Here is a 23,839-nt window from a genome sequence, read left to right on the forward strand (position 1 = left end):
TGTGTGTGTGTGTGTGTGTGTGTGTATATATATATATATATATAAATTACAGAATATACACAATAAACCCTAAATAATATACAAAAATTATAAACTCCTTCCAGAAAATTCCAGGAAAATTCCCAACAGCCTTATTTATTATTTTGAGTATAAATTAACATATATAATTATATTAAGATATATTTCCTTCCATTAATAATGCTAAACTAACTCAAAACAAATCATACTAATTACATAAAATAAAAACCTAATTAATATAACCTCTCATATATTGAACTAAATTATTTTTACAATTCATATAGTTATTCCCATGATTAAATCTATCACTTTGCAAAGAAAACATGATCATTTAATTCAACCAAATAAAAATATAATTTATATTCAAGGTGATAGGTTTATGAATTTTAAGAGGAGAAATAGAGAAGAACTTGCCTTTTCTTTTCCAAATCCGGTCTTCTCTTACGTTCTTTGATCCGGCCTCCTCTTCGTTAGCCCTTCTTCTTCTCTCTCTAATTTTCTTATTTTTCTAACGTGGAAAAACTCCTAACCCTAAAGTCTTATGTGTCTATTTATACACATCCAAAAACCTAAATCCTTTTCCCATTAGGATTATCATATAAAATAAATAATATTTATCTTTTAAATAATATATATACATACATATATTTTAATATAAATATATATATTACCTTCCATATATAACAATTAGTTAAATAAATTATATATACCTATATATATCAATATATAATTATATTGACATATATACCCCTCCACATGATTTAATAATGAATTAATATACACATGTAATTATATAGGTATAATTATGCAAAGATAATTATTAAATATCCTCACAACCATGGGCCTTTACCAATTAACCCAACAAGGCTTCCTTCAAGCCCAATACCACATCCGTTGGTCCAACTTCCCTTAATCCCAATCCAAATAATTTAAATACCTAAAATAATGAAATTAAATTTAATAGCTACTAATAATTAACAATAAAGTTACACCAACATAAAATCACATAAATCAAATAAACAATTCACTAACTAGCATTCCACAAATCAAACACCATATAAAAGAATAAATAATGACCTTGTGGTCACAAGGCCCAAAGCGGACAATATCATACCATGTGGTGGAGTGGGTCGTTACAAATGGTATCAGAGCCTGACCCAGCCTAAAGTGTGCCAACGGGGACGTCGGGCCTCCAAGGGGGGTGGATTGTGATGACCCTGTGGGTGGGTGTGCCGTGGGTGGGTGCGAGAGACACTGTTAGGCTACCACACTGACGAGCTACGGGTGCACAGTCCCGCATCGCCTGGGTAGAGGAAAGGTGAAGTGCTTATATGTAAGTGTGTCATCTCCAATTGGTATGAGGCCTTTTGGGGTGAAGCCCAAGAGCAAAACCGTAAGGGCTCAGGCCCAAAGCGGACAATATCATACCATGTGGTGGAGTGGGTCGTTACAAATACCACTCCCAGAGAAACATATTTAGCACGTGCATAAACCATATATATCAAGATAATAATAGTGATGCATCATAACTTTATTTTGGATGCAAATAACTATCAGCATAAGATGTAAACTAGAGGAAAATTAATTGTCACCATAAAGCGTAAAGAAACTAACTGCAATGTAGCACATATAGAAGAAATACCGGACATCATAACATAATGACTCTCGAACACTTCTCTGAATCACGTGCTTTATAAATACTTTATTATCTTCGGCTGAAGACCTTTAGTGAGAGAATATGCAACAATCTTTTTGTAACCATATGGGGAAATCTTAATGGCACTTAAACCTTAATTTTCCCACGCTTGAAAATGTACTTTATGTCAATGGGCTTCCTACGCTTGGTCATTCTTATATTTTTTCATATATTTAATTACTATAAGTCTTTAGAGAAAGTCCAAGTATTCCAGTAGTGTGATCTCTATAAATCCTAATGCCAAGGACATACTTTGCATACCCATATCCTTCATGTTAAAGAATTTACATAAAATTCTTAATATCATGTATCACATGAATGTCATTGCTACCTTACAAAATATCATCAACACATAGGACAAGGAAAACAAAAATGACTCCTATGTACTGAACTTGAGGTATATGCATTTATCCATGACATTCTCTTTGAACCTAAAATTAGTAACTACTGTATCAAAATTCAAATAGCACCATTGTAAAACTTGTTTAAGCCATAAATGAGCGATAATGAAAAAATAACTCTTAAAAATTCCTTTAATGAAACTGGAGAAAAAATCAAAGTTATCAATAATTAACTTTTGGTTAAGCACTTAGCTATCAATTTTGTCTTAAATCTATCATACACCTCAAAATCACTAACTACAACACACTTCCAAGCTCTAAAAGATCTCCTAAGCTAAACAGGCTTAGTAACTAGATTGAAAACTAAAAGAAATCCCTGTAAAGGAGAAATAACTAAATGAGTGTGAATAACTGAAAGAGTGGGAATATTAACTTTAATTGAAACCACTAAAGAAAGTGGAATGAAGCCTGAAATAAATAGAATTGATGCTGAAAATACTTTTTTGCAAAAGAAATTACAATATCTTAAACTCCAACTAGATTCGCCACTCTCATCAAATTTGTATGATATATATCAATAATCTCCATAGGTATACTGAACAGTAAAAAATCTTTAATCATTTAATCTTTCAGGATGCCAAATAAAATAATCATTGATAGTGTGAGTATCAAGCTCCTTGATATATGCATTATATAACTCTGCCTCTATAAGACATCCCCACACTTTCTCTTTTTTATAACTTTATTTTGCACAGAAGAACTAGGAATGGTGTACTGTGGCACAATGTCCTACTCTTTAAGTATATACTGAAAGTACTACGATTTATACCCTCCTTACCATTCTTCCAATAAAACTCACCACCTTAGTCCGATCTTAAAACCATAATCAATATACCTAACTACTTTCAACTTTAGTTTGGTATATTTTACACACATCAAGTGTTTCGGACTTCTGGTGGATTAAGTATACAACCATACCTTGAGAACCCATCAATGAAGACAATGAAATACCTTTTTCCCGCAAACGAGCTACAATAAGAAATGGATCACAAATGTTGGTATAAATATAGTCCAAAAGACCAAATGATCGACTAGCCTCAAAATTGTGTTTCTTAGCATTTGTCATTTAACACAACCAACGCAAAAAATTTGTTGCCCAATAATCTCATCCTTGACCAAGCGTTCAAGTCTCTTTTGAGAGACATTCCCCACTATCCTATGCATAACATAGATGAATCATCTCTAACCAAAACACACGATTTTATTCGGACAATATCGAGTCTATTGAAAAACAAGAAGCAAGTAGGATCACATCTGGATTCATCTACCATGTCTATATTTATACTTTTACCAAGTTAGGCTCAAATATTAACATGACAATTTTCTTTCAGACTTTTTTTTTTTTTTTTTCACCACAATAGCCCTTTTCTTTTGATGTTATTTTATTTCTACAGAACCAACATTTATGATTCAATGATCAATGTCTTTTCATATATTGTTCTATCTTTCTTTATTCTTTTTAGCCTTATACTACTTTCTTGCCACCTAGTTTCTTCTTGAAACTATTTTTGATGTCACGGCAAGATGAGCTGACTCAGTTTTTGTAATACCCCGATATTTTAAAGGATTTATTAAGTGAAATTAATTACTTTTATATTATTTTTAAATGATTTATTTGATTTAATTTGAATTAATTGCGTTTATTTTAATTTTTAATTGATTTTTTTTATTGAGTGCTTAGACTTATTGTTTTATTTTATTTATATTTCGTGAATTATTGATATGATGATTGTTGTGTGTGTGGTTAATTATTGATTGAATTGTTAGCGTGTTGATTTTATTGGTATGATTTGACTTTGTTGTAATTTATTGTTTTGTTTATGTGCTTAGTGTAATTAGTTTTTAGTTTTTTTATTTAAGTGTTTATTTAATTATTTAGTTTATTTAAATTAATTGGATTTGAGCTTAAGGGAAGTCGGACCAAAAGATATTGTATTGGGCTTGTATGAAGCCTTATTGGGTTAATTAATAAAGGCCCATGGTTATTTAATTATTTAAATGATCATTTTTGTATTAATTATAAATGTATATATAATTATATATAAATATAATTAATTAATAATTGTTATGGAAAGATATATATATAGATATATATTTATTGATATATATAAGTATATATGATTTAATTAACCAATAGGTTAATTATGAAAGGTGTATATATATATATATGTGTGTGTGTGTGTGTGTCATATAATATATACTTATAGATATAAATTATTTAAAGATTATTATTTTAATTCATAGTCTTAGTTGGAATAGGATTTGGATTTTAATGTGTATAAATATATACATAAGGCTTTAGGATTAAAAGTTTACACGTTAGAAAAATAAGGGAGACAGTGAGAGAGGAAGAAAAAGGGTTGACAATGAGGAGACCGGATCTAAGAAGGAAGACGTTTGGATTGGAAGAGACAATCAAAGCTTGAAGCATAGGCGAGTTCTTCTCTAACTTTCCTCTTAGAACTCATAAAGATTTCACCTTGAGTATCAAGGCTTTAATTAATTTTATTAATTAAATCATGGCTATATCTGATAAATTAAAAGCATGAATTATTATATTATAATTTTGTTTTTTTTTTTAATTGATAGATGTATATGTTGTATTTATTGTTAAATCAATTGTTGTGCTTGATTTTTGACCCAAGAGGGTTATTTAAGGGTTTATAGAATTTATAGGATTTTTCTGTATTTTCTGGGATTTTTCTGGAATTGTTTTATAATTTTTGAAATATTTTTAGAATTAATTTAATAATTTTTGGGTAATTAAATAAATTATTAAAATAAAAGGGCTGGCGATTCAGTACGGCGCGGTACATGGAAGTATAGTGTGCCGCGGATGTGAGACATATATGTGCGATGATCAAAGGTAGATTAATCCGGTACAGCACGGTCTACCAGAGTTATTATATGCGTGGATCTGCACCATTAATGGGGGATCAGATCAGTGGATTGATTCAGTGTGGGCGAGCTCACCGTAGCGCATGGGCTCAGCCAATACCAGCACACACAAAGGCTTGGATCCAGCGCATGCAAGTGCATGGTAAGCGCGTGGGCGCGTGTGGGAAACTATTGTTGGCCTAACTCGACACTTGAAATTGAAACGGTCATAACTCAGTCATTTTAAATCGAAATTGGGTCATTCTTGAGCTCAATTTCAAGGATTTTTTGTCCTCTTTCTAATGATACCAATTTCATTATCATATTCCTATCCTATTAGGAGATATTTATGTTTTAGTAAGACGGTGTCGAAAAATTATTTAAACCAAGATGGAATATTTATGGAAACCGATTTGACAATATTTAGTAGCATTTAATTTGTTACCAATATAATAAATTAATAATTAATAAATTATGAGTTGTATAGATAGATGTATATATGTATATATAATTGTGTATATATATGTATATGTGATTTTAAATAATTAAGGATTATTAAGGAAAGATTATACACATATATATTATATAATATATGTGTATGTATATTAATTAAGATTATTAGTGTTATTATTCTTACTTGATATATCTGGACTAGTTATTAAACTAGTGATATGCTTATAATCTGCATGAGATATCTTTGTATGAATTAACTATCATTGAGTCTAAAATTGGTACGTGGATGAATTGTAGGTATGGGTGAGTTGCCAAAGGCTTAAAAAAAATATTGCCTTATTTGTATGAATAAAATATATACATAGAAGGCATGGTTAATTTGCCAATGTATAAATAAATATACTTATAGAGACATGGTTGAATTGCTAGTGTATAAATAAAAATACTTAATGAGGCATGGTTGAGTTACCAATATATAAATAAATATATTTATAATAGCATGGTTGATTTGTCAAAGCGTAATTAAATTATTATATGTTAGATGATTAAAATTTCATCTATGGTTATTGTATGTATAGGTTGGATTAGGATTTGTTATTCTTAAATTAAAATAATCGAGTATTTATAAGATAGTGTTCTATTTTATATATATTAATAAATATAATATTGGAGAAGGCATGGATGAATTGCCAAAGCATAAATATTTGTTTTATGATTTAAATAAATAAAATGATTCATTAGTGGTTATAGGGTTTTGGATTAAAGGAATTATTCCTTAGATTATGGTTTATTATTTAAATGATTAAATAATTATTTAAAATGGAATTAAGGTTAAAAAGTTTCTCTTTAAAAGAGAAGGAGATTGTGGATTGGTTTAGGTAGGATTATGTTTTAATCTTGGTCTAATGGTTTTGAAAATTAATGAACCTATTAATTGATGTTAAAGTTATATTGTATATAATTATTTATACATCTATGTATCTTTATTAAACTTAGAACTTTATTAGGTTTGGTTTTGATCAGAGATGATCTGCTTATTGGTTTTCAGAGGTCTGGTAGAGAGAGCTTGCTCGTAGGGTTTAACCCACGATTTATTTTTTTTTCAGGTTAGTAGAAGTTCAAGTCTAAAGGTTGAGGATCCGCAACTGGAGGACTTATCTATTCTTTCTATTTTATTTCAAAGTAGGATATTATTGTTTCAATGATTATTAATGGATTTATTATTTTATATATTTTCCTTCAGCGAGTTATTTATTCTTTTTATTTTATTTTTGTACTCTGTGCTTGTTAAATACTTTAATTGTTTTGATATCTCTTAATTTTGTGAGCAGATTTGATCAACCCATGTTCCGAAATTAGAGGGTATCACAGTTTTAACACCTTTAAGTCGCTCCTCTTCAATCACACAAAGTGATAACAGTTGGTTAATGACACATTTAACTTCTTGTGAATTATAATTCATCTTGAAAAGTTAAAAAAACCTAAGCAAATAATAGATCACAAGGTGGACTAATAACTTATCATTAACTATGATTCCCTACTACCTCAGATCATTAACCAGCTTGTACATCTTATAGATGTACTCCCTCACTGAACCATTGCCATTATATCTCACTAACATATATAAACCATGTCAGATAATAATATTGTAGTTGCTTCTTGATGCCCATTAACTCTTTCTTGATCAAATCAAGAAAATCCTTGGCAGTATCAAAAACCAGAATACCATCCTAAATATTATCACCAATAGAAACATAAAATAACCTAATGGCATGGTAGTACCTTTAGTCAACATAAAAATGTAACAACTTTTCTACCTAAGAAGACTCTGCACTGGGCATATGGGTTTTCTTCCTTAAAAAACACAGACTCGTGGTCCAAAAAATCTAGTATAATATCAAAACATGTCTTCTAGGCAATATACTTTTAACCATTCAATGGTTCAATCCCTATGAGCTATCATTAAATTACGAAAGCGTTTGTAATCTGAATAGATGTTATTTTGAATAACACCACATAAACAACATATAAAATAATATGTCACGGCTTTAGGGATTATTACTTTAATTCGTGCTTGGGGTTTTGAGCTAAATTTCTTAGGGTGTTATACTATGTGCAAAAAACCGTCCACCCTGCTGGAATAGATAAAATGCCATCAAAAATCACCTTTTGATAGAAATTTAAATTTTACTTTACCCCCCAAACCTGCGATAAAATCGCAAATAGACCTTTTAGATTATACTTGAATTATTGCTAAACACTTCCACTACCTTTTTGGTAAGAGGGTAATTTAATTATAATTCAAGCACTCTCAAATATTTTACTCACTTGTCCCACACTAAGACATTGATCACCTTTTGGTAGAACAAATGCCCTCGTGTAGGTAAGTACACTGTGAGACCTTAATAAGACCAATGCCTTAAAAAAAAATTTAAAAATAATAATAACTTCAGTGAGCGAGTCACCTTTTGGCAGACATCACCCACTTTAATTGGCTATCACCTTTGAAACGGTCACTTTACCTGTCTTTCTAAACCCCAAGGAAAGACCTAAACTGTATATGTTCCATTTTATTTATGTTCATATTTATTTAGTGCACATAAGCCAAACTCAAAATTATAGAACACTTAATTTCACTGTAACACAAATGGCTCAAACACAAATAAAATAAAGCCTCCCCATACATATCAAGAAATTACAGTGAACAATATAATAATAACATGCACATCAATCATGATTTAAAAATCTCAATTCTTTATATACTTTAATTAAAAGAAACCTTAAAATCATGATGCATGCATATTATATTTCCGATAAATAATTTAAAAGTACCTACATCTTTAAATCAATTAAGTTCATGCTGCTTGTTTATGGCACACAAGTTCCATAGGTTTTTCAACCTAAAATTAAACAATTAAAACTGAAATCTTTAAATCAATCAGATTAATAAAACTTGTTTATGGCACGCAAGCCTCATAAGTCATTCAATTCAAATTTGAACAAGTATTATGAATTACCCAAAAATATTAGATGTATGGCTAAACCGCCATGCAACTTCACATTAAACTAAAAATCACTTACGTATGTAATTCAAGATCTATGCCTCATAATGAAGATCTCAAATAATACTTCAAGAAGCATATGTAAAACTGTGCATGTAAAGTAAGTTTTAATACCTCAATGTACAGTAATTTGAAAAGAATTTCAATCTCAATGTACATATATGCATTTGATGTATGTATATGTAAACACATTCAAATAACTAAACTCACTTTAAATTCAAGAAACCACAAATTTTATTATCCTTCATGTTCTTACTGCACATATGTGGTCATTCATGACTTCAAATAATGTACTAAAGCCAAAAAAATTAAACAGGGAATATAATATCCAATCATACTTCATACTTTATCCAATCAAACTTCACAATTTGAAGTCTCCTTAAATAGACTATTAACATACATATTACAACCGTATATATGTACTTGGCAGATCAATCTCTCCTTAACATTATTTAATTCAAGGAGTTCGAGAACACAAATTCATCTATTTGGGTTAAATACTCATCAAGTTTCGACTTGACATCCACTAGTTTATTAATTCATGCATTAGTACATAAATTGGATATTATATATAAATTAAATACTCAATTAAACGTCAAATTCATATATTTTTCAAACAGATTTATTCAAACACGTATACAATATTATATATGCTGGACAAGTCATGTTTCAAAGAAACATGTATACCTAATGCTTTAGTTCAGTACAAACAAAAAACTCTATAATTATTCTCGTTCCGCATGTCATTAAATTCAAGTTACATCAGACCACCTTGTTTAATTGAAGAATACCGATGACGACTCTACCTACGAAGCTATCCTTGACCCAATTTTCTTTTCATCAAAATCGAGATTAACAAACCCAAATAGCTTGTTCATATCAAGAATAGTTTTTTCAACAGGTAACAAAAATTCTGTTTGAATTAATCAGCACGTTTAACAAATTTTGCCCATATGCAATTTTGAATAACGTCAGTGTAATAGATACAATGAATGTCCATGACAAGAAAGAACAGTACTGAACCGAAAACAATAATTGGATAATATAAATTACGAGCACATAAATTTAAATGATATATTTAATTACTTCAATTTTGATTTCTACAAAATTAAAACCTTATTATAACCATGGCTTTGATACCAATTGTTGGGTTTTATTTCAATAATTCATGTAGAAATCAAGTATACTATAATTAATTAAAGAGTAATTTAGATATAGTACGTATTTGATATTTAAACCACATAGTATCTTTAGAATATCCATGCAATCAAATGTGAGTTCCTGTAAAACATTAGAGTGATTTACACCTTTTTGAGAGTTGCCCTTCGATAGGACTGAATAAGGGTTTTAAAACTCTTATATAATAACAACAGGGGGATGACTTCTGTACAAATAAACATACCTAAGTCTCCCTTTCTATTATGAAAACTTAGATATAAATGGTTAGAATTAAATCATACCAAATAAGTTAGAAAATCACAATCCAACTATATAAAACCATACTCCTAATTAGACCACCAAATTAGAAAGTACAACCCAATCCATCAAGTATCAATAATTACATTGCAATCCTATTTTAGAAAACGTTGTGGGTAGGACCATAAATAATTTTTATTATTTATATATATAAAAATTCCAACATGACAACACCGGGCAGCCCCTTTCATTATCTCACACCTTGCTCTCTATTCTTGATTCTATTTAAACAAATAAGTCTTATTGGTAGCTTTACTCTTCAAATAATTCATTCATCTACCTTTCAAAGTGGATGGTGAGATTCAAATTCCCATAGGAACAAATGGGTGCCTATCATCCGTAGGAAGGAAAAAAATTGAATGGAAGGGAGAGAAGAAGGGATGACTGAGACATCCCCAGGGAAGAGATTAAGTATTTCTTTCTTTTTGTTCTGTTGGATAGAAGAAAATGAAAAAAGCTGATAATTTAATTTGATCTCTACTATAAAAGGAAAGATAAATTTTACTTTTTTTATGGAATTTATTAAATATTTAGGAAGGGTGATGTAGTAATTTAAAACTTCTATAATAGGTTCACTTGTCTTTTCTCCTATCAGTAAAAATAATATAAGGAAAGAAATAATAATAGGAAGGATAAGTCATCCTTTCTCTTTCACAAATTTTCATTACTTCTTATTTTTCTTCCACCCCCCTTCTTTCCTTTCTACCGAACATGGCATTAGTGAATTCAAGCCATATGGTCTAGTGGTCCGAGCCACACAAACCCAAATCCGATGGGGTGGAGCCATATATTCAAATGGTCCGGATCAAGCCCAATTCATTATTTTAGCAGTTTCATTGCATATTTTGAGTCACATGAGAGAGAGTTACACACTATGAGTTCTGTAGATAAATCAATTATTATATCATGTAAATTGTTTTAAAGACATTGTATTTAATACTAACATCGGTCCAAGTCCATTATATTTATTTATTAATTGTTATTAATTGCATATTTAATTAATTATGTATTAGCATACTATTATTTATCTCATAATATTAGTATACAGTTTGTTTTATCTTAAATACTATATAAAACATATATTTTCAACAACAAATACACTGCAGTCTCACTAGCCATCGAATTAGCTTCCTTGTAAATAAACTGTAACTTAAACTCCCCATGGGAGATCAACAAGTTGCTTATGTCCATCACAATAGTAGCTAAAAGAAGGAGAGCCATAGCACCCGCATTAACTGAGCTCACCAAAGCTTCTACATCAGATTCAGATATCACCTTCTCAAATCCCCAATCAATAGCCAAACAAAAAAACTGTTCTAAGAACCATAGCTTTCGCCATTGAAACACTTAAAAAGAAATCTGAGCAGCTTCATAATCTCAATCTGCAGCTTTTCAAAGTAGAAGGGTTCAAGTTTCTATAAAAACAAAGTGAATGTGTAAATTTCTTGTTTGGATAGATAAATATATACATTTTTATTATTATTATTTTTTATTCAACTTGGCAAGGAGGAGAGAAAATAGGGTGAGTCAAATCTGAACTCTCATACAACTCAAGGGAGTGCCTCTACCAACTAGAATACCCAGTTCATCCCATAAAAATAAATAACTTGCTTAAGCTTTATCTTGATACTTTCATTCACTCTGTGATGATTCGGTTTTTCAAATATCTTATGAGGAAAAAATAGAATAGTTTTATAAACATTTTTGTCAAGTATTATCGACGTTTGGATTTTATCATAACATTTTGAAAAGAATAAGTTTTGAACTTTCAAAATAGTATAATTCAATATGAAATTTATTTTATATGTAAATGTGTTTTCTTAGATTATATATAGATAGATAGATATATAGAGACACTATTTTTTTTTTTTTTTTTTTGAAAGTTTATATAGACAGTATTTGCCAAGGCTTATCACGGATCGAATCGATTCGATTTGGGGGTAAAGTTCAATCCAATCTGATTCTTACGGATTGGTGAAATTTGAAACCGGGGACCTTCAATCCGAACCAAACCGATCCGTGAAATAACGGATTGGATCAGTTCGGTTTCCACGGATTGGATTTTTCAAAAATCCCAATATGATTACACTTTATGACCCATTAAAATCTCAAATTAGTAATTAAAAACATGTAACTAACTTTTTAACATATATCACCACAAACTTAAATTACCTAATAACATAATAGAGTTATAAATCATCCAAAAGTGAAAATAATATTACAGTGCCAAACTTACCCAAAAAATAATAAACTTACCCAAAAAAAAAAATATTACAATACCAAATATAAATTATCTAAATAGAACAAAACAAAACACTTAAATAGTAGCATAGTAGCTGATTAGCATAGAAAAAAAAATTTAAATAATGAATAAAAAAATAGAAATACAACAAGTATATATAAAGTCATATATATAATATTAATATATAATTAAGGTAACGAATCGGATCGGATCGGATCGGTTTTTTCAGGGTCCAATCCGTTAACCGAACCGCAAATAGCGAATTGTTATTTTTCTAAACCATCATCAAACCATGAGATCTGAAAACCAAACCAAACCACACAAATCGGATTGGTTCGGACTGGATTGACGGATTATTTATTTGCCAGACGATAATGGTACTAGAATCAAAATTAAAATTCTTATAGTTTTCGAATTAATTCAAAAATCACGGGTCTTATTGCTTCGAAAAAATCACCACCCTACTTTTTATGATAATTGATCTCTTTTAATACTCCAACAATTGGATTTTTAGCGCCCAAAATATTGGATTGTGGTCTAATTTAGTAGTTGATTTACCCAAAATCGTAGACGGTGAATAAACTGAGGTTTAAATGAAAAACCCATGGATCAACAATAGAACACATTCTATCATGCCCCTACCAGCCTGCTATCTAACACCCAACTCCACTTGCAACTCACAACAGAATACGGTTCAATCGTATAGAAAACATTCTGTTTACACCTTACTTTTCAACCAATGACCAATTAACACATGGCAGGATAAAATATAACTTACCATTAGCAATGTCAGCAGGAGGGTTAGCGAGAAATTCAATTAAGAGCGGCCAAGAGTGGTTAATCACCTACAGAAGGACCCATGAGAAGAGTTAGAGCCAGGGACCAATTAGGTGAAGACATGTGGCGAGTTTTAAATAGAACTTGCCCCATATCAATTTAAAGAACTACAAAAGTCCAAGCCTAGGAAAAGATTGTATGCATTAAGGCCCATGGGAATCGATGTTGGTTTATATGAAGAAAGTGCCATGTAGAAGTGAAGGAAGTTGACTCCATCAAAGGAAACGTGCCAACCAAAGAGTGTTTCACACACGCAGAATTGTTTCCTAAAAACATGCAAAGGAGTCCACGTTCTGGCAACCGCTAACAAATCAATAGTGGAACAATTACAGGAAATTGACATTTTTGAAGCGTGGATGAAGAATTGCAGGAAACAACACACGGACAGTTAGCTTGAAATTATAAAGTGCATGGTTGTTCATGTGTTAGCATCACGAAGGCTGAAGATTGCAATAGGACACTTGGCATGAACCGAACTAATCCACTTGGAGGCATCTAAAGTTGGCAATGAAACAGCCAATGATAACTACCGTTACACAATTCTACAAATAGGGCATAATATTGTAACTTTAAAGGCCTGTTTAAACACACAACTCAAGCAGCATTTTCAATACAATTTAGTTTCTTTACATTCCTGCAATGTTTCTTTCGATATGTGATGTAGAACTGATTGCGGAAGCCTTTATGGCCTGTTTGGACCGCCAAGGGGCCAAATGCGCATATTGACTGATTTTCTGGACTAACCCCGAAGTGAACCAGGAAAGAGCCCAGATTTATCAGAAACGGCCCAACTAACATATATCGGCAGCTTTGCTGCCGAAGTAGGGCGTCTTTTGGCCAAATTCAATCGTTTAGGGCTCGGGAATGGCGTTTTTTCATTTTTGAATATTTTGGGATTTTTGTTAGAAGACTAAACGGATTCGATTTGTTTTCTTGTTTGGTATTTAGTAGTTTTTAGTAATTAGGTTTCTTTCCTTATTTTTTAAGAATTTTCAAACCAAGTTTGTTTTTAAGCAGTTTCCTTACGTTGCTAGTTTTCTTACGTTTTAGGATTTCCTTTATGATAGTTTCCTTACATTTTAGGATTTCCTTTATGATAGTTTCCCTACGTTTTAGGATTTCCTTTATTCTGTTAGGGTTTTTAGTTATAAATACATGTACTGCAGAGAAGATCAATCATTCAATTATCAAATAATATATCAGATTTCTCTGAATTCTCTTTCTGTTTTGTGGATTCAAAACACCCACCTTGTGGATTTAAGGTAACCTATTCCTCGTGAACAAATTTATCGCTTCCGCTTACGTCTATATGTTTAGTTCAAGTCCTGTACTTTCAAACTTTACATTTTTGCACCTTGGTTTCAAGGTTAGTTCATTTCCTCTTAGCCATATAGCAGTCCCGAAGTCCTTGGAGGTGCAAAGATTTAGAGCTCACAACCTATCTTTTACAGATAACCTCTTCCTCCTATGCTATGCTAACTCCTCATCTATTAACACCCTTAAAACAACCCTCTCTTGCCTTCCTATCAGCCTTACCTGTAATTTCATCTAGATTGAGGGCAGTGGACTGCAAGACCTTTGTGGAAAGAATCACAACCAGAATTAGCCACCGAACTAGAAATCATCTTTCCTATGCTGGGAAAGCTATCTTAGTGGTCTCACTTTTTTTGGTCCAATATTTTTAGGCTTCCTAAAAGTGTTATGAATGAGCTTAATGGTATTTTCAGAATATTCTTGTGGTCAGGCTAAAAATGAAGGTGGCGGTCTTAGAATTCCAAATAGTGAAATTTCAAACACGGCAAGCATAATGAGGCATCATATATAGGCAATATTTGAAGATAACAAGCATAGTATTTGGGTCAAATGGGAGAAAGCTTACCTCATTAAAGATCACTGTTTCTGGGAGCATCATCAAAATTCCTCAAACCAGTTCTTGGTGCCAAGCATTTCATCAAATAGACGATAGGCAATGGCGCTCCTGTGTTCATTTGGCAAGACAATTGAGCTCCCAATAGTGCTCTTATCATTGGAAAATCTCTTCTGCATCAAATAACCTATGCAAGCTTGCTCTGGCATCGTCTGTTAAACACCTCTGGATGGAAAGGGATGCTCGGATGTTTCGGAACGAAAAGTCTTCCCAAAATGTTGTGCTCCACAAAATTGTGCAATCTATCAATATAAAATGAATAAGTTGCCTAATGAAATTAAGACAGCCCGCAAGGAAAAAGAATCATCCACGATTGGGAATCTACACCAACTTGTTCCATTCCTGTGCAGAACCAGATATCATCAAGACCACCACTGATAGCGAGGCTTTTGAATTTAACCTCGATGATCTTGCTGAGGCTTTAGCTTGCCCACTGGCATTACCGGTGGATGATGCGGGCCTGCCCCTCTATCGGACATTGTAGGGGAGATTTGCCATGGTCAATTTACCGGCACTCGAACCACAAGCACTAATAAGTCATTCTTACCATGCCAGCTGTGGTTTCTAGATTCAGTCCTAGCCAAGAACGTCCTTCCCATACCAGGCCACTCTGAGCGTAAGGGGGATTTTCTGAAAGCCCTCTACGCCGCTAAAAAAGAGCATTAGTTTTCTGTCCCACAGCTTGTCTGGGACCAAATCCTCAAGATTTACAATTAATTAATTTTGGTCAGGTCGAGCAGTGCCATCGCTTGGGCATTTCCATTTCCATATCTTGTCACCCGGTTGCTAAAAAATGTAGGGTTCCTGCCCCCTCGTCATGAGGAGAAATAGAAGGATGTGGTTGATTTCAACCTTGGGGTCTGGAAGTCAAGCACGGTTCAGCTCAAGACTTCCCATCAGGCCCGAATTGGGGATGAGTTGGATTAGGTTACGCCGGCTCCCCCTGTGGCTCCTACTTCCCCTGTTCATGATGCCCCCGCTGCTCCGGCTGCCCCTGTTGCGCCACTGCCACCTGTTATGACTCAAGCTCATTATTTTAATCTCAGTGCTCACCTTGATGCATTTCATATGCGCCTCGAAAGCATAGAGAGCACCGTTAAGGCGACTCAGGAGAGTCAACAGGTTATGCAGGCTATGCTCCAGACTTTGATTGATCGTGCGCCCGGCGCACCTGGCGGTTCCTCCACCACTCCGATGATGAAATGATTTTATGCTTCTAGTTTTATTTCCCTTTTCAGTAGTACTTTTTAGACTTCTTTTGGGCCGCGTTTGGCAATTGTTTTCCATCTTTTTTTAAACTTATAACTGCATCGCTTTTGCTACTTTGCATGGATTATAGTTTTTAATTGAATAAATTTCAGTTATTTTCATTCATTTTGGATTCATATGATATTGGCTGTGTATAGATGCTTTTGACAAGTTTTTGCAACCAAGTTTGGGGGCATGTTCATGGAATTCACGAAATGGCCTATTTTTGCACTGCCACTCAATTCATCTTCAACTTGGTACTATTGTTCTTGTTGCTCTCTTCCTTTTTCATTATTTATCCTTTGTCTTCTCACATTGAGGACAATGTGACATTTAAGTTTGGGGGTGCATTGGAATTGTTGCATTTTTGAGATAACATAACATTTTTGCTTGCATAACCGTATCTTGATGCATGTAAGTTAATAAAATCATTTTGTTGGAAGCAATGATAGTGTAATCATGGAACTTATTGGAGATGGAAGCATATGTTTAAAACTTTGTGTATAGAGGCAAATGATATTTTTTTGAAAATAAAGAAAAAATTGAAATGACCATGTTGATTCATATCGGTTTGTATAAACACTTCAATTAGATTTTCGTTGGATTTCAAACTCTTCTATGCTTCACATTGCACAGATGCACACCGGGAACCTAATTGTGAGGTATGCAACCCAATTGACCTTGACCATGACATAGTGGATTTGAATTGATGGCCCTAATGAATGGATATCTTTGGCATGTTTTTGCGAATTTGAATCAAAAAAAAAAAAAAAAAAAAAAAGTAATCAATGATAATGACCAGTTTGAGTTCATAGCCTTTCCAACTCGAGTTATTAAGCCCTAGGAGTGTCCTACAGTTAACACCCTAAAGCCATCCGGTTTAGGGGTTGTTGGCCTAACACTTGCTACATGGATTGGTTAGAAAGCTTAAGGGACTTAGACATTGCACGGTCATTCACAAAAAGATATAAATAAATAAATATGGCTCGTTGAAGTTCTTAGCCTTGCCAATTCAAGTTATTAAGCCCTAGGAGTGTCTCTACACTTAGCACCCTAAAGCCATCCGGTTTGGGAGTTGTTAGCCTAACACTTGCTACATGGGTTGGTTAGAAAGCTTAAGGGACTTCGGCATTGCACAACCATAGTACGTATCATTTTGAACTATTGAATAAATTTTCAACAAGCAACAAAAGTTGCATTGTGAATAAAGTCATGCCTTAGAAACCCCATTTAGAAGGAAATTGAATGATTTGAAGGCTTGTGTTTCTGAGATTGGAAAAAGAAGGTAAAAGCCGCATATTGGGAATTTGGTTCACTTTCACTGAAGTTAGAGTTCAATTCTCTTTTAGAAATGACAATTGAAGTGTTTATATAGACTATGATGATTGATGCACAAAAGTTGAAATGTGTTTTACCATTTTTGTTTATTAAGGCATCATATATGCAAGGTAGTCTGCTGAATGATTCTGTCTCCAATTTTCTGTTGTTCCAAGTTACATTTGAGCTTTGTAGGTAATTTCTTGCTTTACGATTGACGCATGTTGTCAGCATTTCATATGTTATCATTTTTGTTAGGTTCTATATTTTGGTTTTGCTATGAGACTAGCAAAATGTAAGTTTGGGGGTATGATAAGCACCGAATATTGCATATTTAAGTGGCTTTATTTGCATTAGTTAAGGCCATTAGTTTATAATAATGTATAGTTTAGCTTTATTTGTTTGCTTTCGTCTATTTTCAGGTTGGTTCGCCCGACTATGATTAAAAGAGCGATTTTGACAATCCTTTGAAGGATCAGAGCACGCCATTGCTGGGGACCGTTATTTGAGCCAAGTTTCTTGAGTCAGCATGTGCGTGAGTTTTGCGGCCTTGCATTAAAAATGATGACCGTGTCACCGGACCAATCAAAATGGCTAAAGTGAGGGCTGAGTGTTCTGAAGACAAGGCTCCGCGGGCGCCCGCCGTGTAATACCCCTAATTTTAAAAAGGATATTCCTGGTATTTAATGGTATTTAATTTATTATTTAAGTGCATTTTATTTGATTATGTGTCATTATTTTTTTTATTAAGTGCTTAATTGTTTTCGTTTGTGGTGATTTAATTTATTTAAATGATATTTATTTTTAGTTATTTGATTGGAATTACTTGTTAGTGTTTTAATTATTTAATTGGCATTAATAGTTTAAGTGTAATTGGTTTAGTTATTTGATTGGAATTTCTTGTTAGTGTTTTAATTATTTAATTAGCATTAATGGTTTAAGTGTAATTGGTTTAATTATTCTATGTGTGTCTTATTTTATGTGTGTCTTATTTGGTTTAATTGGGTTTACTAATTATTATTTTGTTCAATTAGATTATTTGTTAAGTATTTAATGGTGAATAGGGTAATTAGGTAAATACATCTAACTATGGTTTTAATTACAGTATAAATTGGGTTTTATATTATAGCCGTCGTAGGTTTCTACGTTAATTGGATGGGCCGGTTAGGATTATGAGTTGGACTTAAATGAACCTAGGGTTTAGGAAAACTCTATAAGTATAAGGTAGACATCCGTGTAGGGTTTTTTTTAAACAAAACACACGTTTTGTGGAAGTGGAGAAGGAAAAACGCAATTTTTCACATTCTGCTAAGGTTTGATCAAAGCTCTGATCCCGCTTCTTCCGGGGTCCGATCGAGTTGAATTTTGGAAGAGAGGTTCATGACTCAGTGACGCACAATCTGAACGGTGGAGATCAGAGTTTGACCTCAGGAACAGTGATTCGTACTCGTGAACAGTAACTGGGTCGCACAAGTTTTTTTCCATTCTGCCCAAATTTCATCAAACATCCGATCCCGTTTCGTCCGTGGTCCGATCGAGCTAAATTTTGGATGAGAGGTTCACGACTCAGTGACGCACAATCTGAACGGTGAAGATCATAGTTTGACCTCGGGAACAATGATTCGTACTCGTGAACAGTAACTGGGTCGCACAGGTTTTTTTCCATTCTGCCCAGATTTCATCAAACATCCGATCCCGCTTCGTTCGTGGTCCGATCGAGCTGAAATTTGGAGGATAGGTTCATAACTCAGTGTCGCACAATCTGAACGGTGGAGATCAGATTTTGAGTTCAGGAATAGTATTTCGTACCCGTGAACTTAAACCTTGTTTTGGAACTCGCCGGGATTTTTTAAGAAGACGACGTTGAAACTTTGAACAAAAGTTTCTAAGGCAAGATTCTATCCTTACTCTTTCCCTTAGGCTTCATACTCTTTGCACTCTTAAATGATTCCAGGATTAATGAAGATTAAACCAAACTAAAATGATATCTGTTTTGCTACGAAACTGGTAGTTACAGTAGTGTTGTATGCTTGTTCAACCTAGACTAAACATGTTTGTGGATGCATTGTGGTTCTGTGGTTCACGTTTTTCCTTACCACTGCTAGTATAAATTATTGGAAGGATGGGTCTAGATGATAGCTATCTTAACTTCTGTAATAGCAACTGTTGGAACTTAAATACTAGGAGGATTTGAGTTTAAGACTAGATCGGTTTTATGGAACACTATAATTTGAGCATGTCTACATACATTATCACAGTTAGTATCAACTGTGGAGGTTAGGATTTTGTGATACATACCCTACATATCTGTATGTCATTTGTAAGGTGTTAAATGGAAGTTTTAATTAATTATGTCTTTATATCAGACTAAAGGGAACAACTTAAATTGGGCATGTATATGTTGTTGTTGTGACCCTATTTATCAATGCTTATTTTATCACTGCTAACATTGAATGTTGGATGTTGGAATTTAGTTGATATATACTTGATTTATTGGTATTATTGACTACTGGAGGATTGGAAAGTAGGCACCGGTATGGGACGGTGGCATACTAAGGATGGGTTTGGTTTTTAAATCAATACCATTACCCACCTACTTGGAATAAGAATGGGATTAACTAAAAGTTAAGTCCCGTGGATTTGTATTCTCATAGCAACTACTTGTTGAGCGGCAATACCAGGGATTTTGGATGGATTTTATATATGTACTGTTATGGTACCTCGGTATGAGCTTGAGCCTCAGGACCGATGGCTAGGGAGTGTATATGCATCGGGATGTGTAGCTGACTACGATGGTTGGAGGTGTACCCTGTTTAGGTATAGGTACATATGCCCACTTCGTGTGCGTTTTGGCATGTTACCTCTATTCAGGTTGAGACCGGCCTGTAGTCCAGTGAGAGTCCTTTAGTGTGACTATATATATATTTACGGACTATTAGCTATTGTTGAATTGTTTAGGTTGTACATGCGTATCGGGCCTCTGTTTAGATTGTAATAGTATAGAACTTGCGCGTGGGCCTGACCCACTTTTATTTTTCAGGTACACGACAGTTCCAGGCTTAGACGTGTTCGTGCTGAGCAGAGGTCTCTATTCACTCTTCCGACGATGTAGGGCTCTCTCTATAGTTTTATTTCTAGACGTTTATTACATTTGTTCTATCTTCCGTTTGGATGTTTAATAGGGGTCCACTAGAGATGGATTCCCAAGTTGTAAACTGATGGAGTTTTGGAGTTTGGGTTTGATGGATTTTAATAATTATAATATTTTGCGGATTCTATTTTTAGTTCCTTCCAGCTTTAATTTTATTTCTTAATTTATTTTGTATTCCGTGTTCATTATAAAATATTAATTGTTTGATATTCCCTCGGGTTTGGGCCTGGGCCTGATTAACCCGTGTCTCGGATCCGAGGGGTATCTCACGCCGCGCCACCGCGGGCGCCCGCTAATCACTCCAGAATGCTGCCTTCATCCACGGGGACCCGCAGTGATCCACGGGCCCCCGCCGCAAGCTCCGCGGGCGCCCACCGTGCCACTGCGGGCACCCGCCGTTTTGCCCAGTAGCCACCTTCGGGATGCAAGCACCCGCGGGCACCCGCCGATCTATAGAGAGCAGATTACCTGCTCCTGATTTCTTGCTGCATTTGGTTCCCTAGTGACTTTCTGTGGTCCTCCTTCCTCCTTGGGTAGTTGGAGCTCGGTTTTGAGCGGTTAGAGGAAGGATTTTGGCTAGATAAGAAAGGAAAAGCTTGTATTTAGAGGATATCTCACATTTTTGCTAAGTGCTAAAGAGAGAAGTAGAGTTCTTGAGGGTTTGTGTATTTTGGGTCTTCTAGGTGCGAAAATGGAAGGGAAGATCTCTCCTTCTCCTTCATCCATTGCTCCTATGGATAACTAACTCCTTTCTAGGGAGGTGATGAAGCCTTACATTGTAAGCATGCTCTAGCTTTTTGGTTTATTTTGGGGAAAATGATGTATATATATGATTACTTCACAATCTAGAGGTTACATTTGATGTAATGAATCTAATTTCTTATAAATGATTATGATGAATGTATAATCTTGTCTTAGATCTTATTTTCTCATAATTGTATGGCTTGCATTTTCATAGTGACAATAGAAATGAGATTGTGAAATGGGTTTCTTGGCATGTTGTATAAGAATCTTGATATTCCATAGCTTAGGACCTCCTTTGATGGACTATTCTTGACTCTTGACTTCATGTGCTCTTACCATGTGATTAAAGGCTTAATAATCTCTAGCTTAGCAAGCATGTTTAAGACTACACCCTAGTTTCGGTAGTTCAAGCATGTGTAACTTTGATAGGTTATTCTTGCCATTAATTTTATGAATTTCTTGAAGGAATGTAGCAATTTTGTGTTGTAGCATTTCATAGTCACATATTTGTGTTGTTTCCCCTAAGTTTACCTCAATTAGCATGCTTATAGGGTAGGTAGTAGATTCACTTCCCTAGTCTTCTCTACTTATATCTCTTCCTCTAGGTTTCTTGCAAATTATTGCTTTAAGCACATTTTAATTTCAAGTGACAAACCAAACAAAACTCTACACCTCTCTTCAAGCTAAAAGTGAATTCAAAGACCTTGGTTGCCACAAACTAGCAGTCGCAGTGGTTCGACTTACCCGACTAATAGTCCTATTTTACAATGATTTGTGCTATTGCAAAGGTTGATGTATAATTGACAACCGATCACGGAGGTACCAAGGGTCAGGGACAGTAGCCAATCCTTCTCTTGTGTCGCTGCGGAGTCACCAAAGGACTTGTTATGTTAACGGTTTGAACAGTGATTGATGGTTTCGAAATTGGGAGCGACATAGCAAGGCATTGCATTTCATGGCATGACATTATTTGTTTTTAGTCGAAAATTGTAATTGTATTCTTCCTCAGTGTAGCATGATCCCGCTTCTTTATATTCTATTCATTGTGTGGATTCACGGGGTCTCAAGAGGTGTATCTTAGGCACTACCTACTGAGCAATTTTACTCACCCCTTATTATTAACATTTTTTAGGTCTCAGAAAGAAAGTGGTGGATGACATTCCTCCACAAGCATGAGGGAGAACTTGAAGTGTGTTTTTTTGCAACTGTTTGTAGACTTGGGCCATCATTTTTGTGAAGCAACATCTTGATATATATTAAAAGTGTTTAGCATGGCCCTATAAATTTAACAATGAGCCTTTGGCCTAATTGATGTAAATTTGGGACAAAAGTGTTAGGGCCTTGTATTCATTTTTATTTGAATGGAAAATGATGTTGAGATCTATTAAATTTTTTATATAAGGGACCACGGCATGTAGATCATTATTTTGCATTATGTTGGGACAGGTTTTGAACTAGGATTAAGGTCACCAATGGACCATAGGAGTGCCTAAGTGCACAAGTTCATGATTTCAGGCTTTCAGGGCATTTTTTTTTAGTTTCTGGACTCGGGGAACCGGTACCACATCCGGGAACTGATTCAAGGGGTACTTGGTTCACGTTCCGGGCTCTCTGTCCATGTGGAACCGGTACCAAGATTTGAGAATAGGTTCCAGCCCTCCGGTGGGCATTTTGCCCTTCAACTTTTTTTCCAGCTTTGATCACTTAACTTCGGACGGTCATAACTTCTTCGTTCCAAATCCAAATAGGGTCAAATCTTGAGTCCATTTTCAAGAATTTTGAGTTAGCTTTCCAATGAGACCAACCTCATCCTCAAATTCCATTCATGTAGAGAGTTATAGTTGTTTTAGTGGAACAATGTTGGATTTCCCTTGAACCGGATAAGGGCATTTTTGGGAAATCATATCCGGTGACCGTAGAACTTCACCGAACATTATAGAATGTCTAGAATAATTGTTTTAAACTCCATTTGACTAGTTTAAGGTCTTATTACCCTCTTACATTGTAAAATGACCATTTTACCCCAGTGTGTATTCGAGTTTAGTTAAGGACCCAGTTAGCAATCCGGACCTCCGGTTTGGGTCCTTACAAGGTGCACTGATTCAAGCTTGTGTACCCACTGAACTAAAATAGACACGCCTTTTCGGTTTTTTTTTTTTTTTACTCACACACACATGCCTCTTTAGAGGCTTGAACCCTTGACCTTCGTTTAGAAAGTAAACATCTGATACAGTTAGGCCACTGACCCGTTGGTACACGCCTCTTAGATTTGAATTAATTCTCTGGACATCTCCATCCCCTTCTGTTTTTCTCCCAAGAATTTTGACCCGTCATGATGGTCTCCCGCTCCAAAGACAAGCCATTATATTTCCCATCTGATAAAGGACGGA

This window comes from Cornus florida, unplaced genomic scaffold, assembly GCF_030987335.1.
Source record: "Cornus florida cultivar Cherokee Brave unplaced genomic scaffold, ASM3098733v1 CherokeeBrave_3.0.0_Hap2_Chr04, whole genome shotgun sequence".
In the NCBI taxonomy this organism is placed as follows: Eukaryota; Viridiplantae; Streptophyta; class Magnoliopsida; order Cornales; family Cornaceae; genus Cornus; species Cornus florida.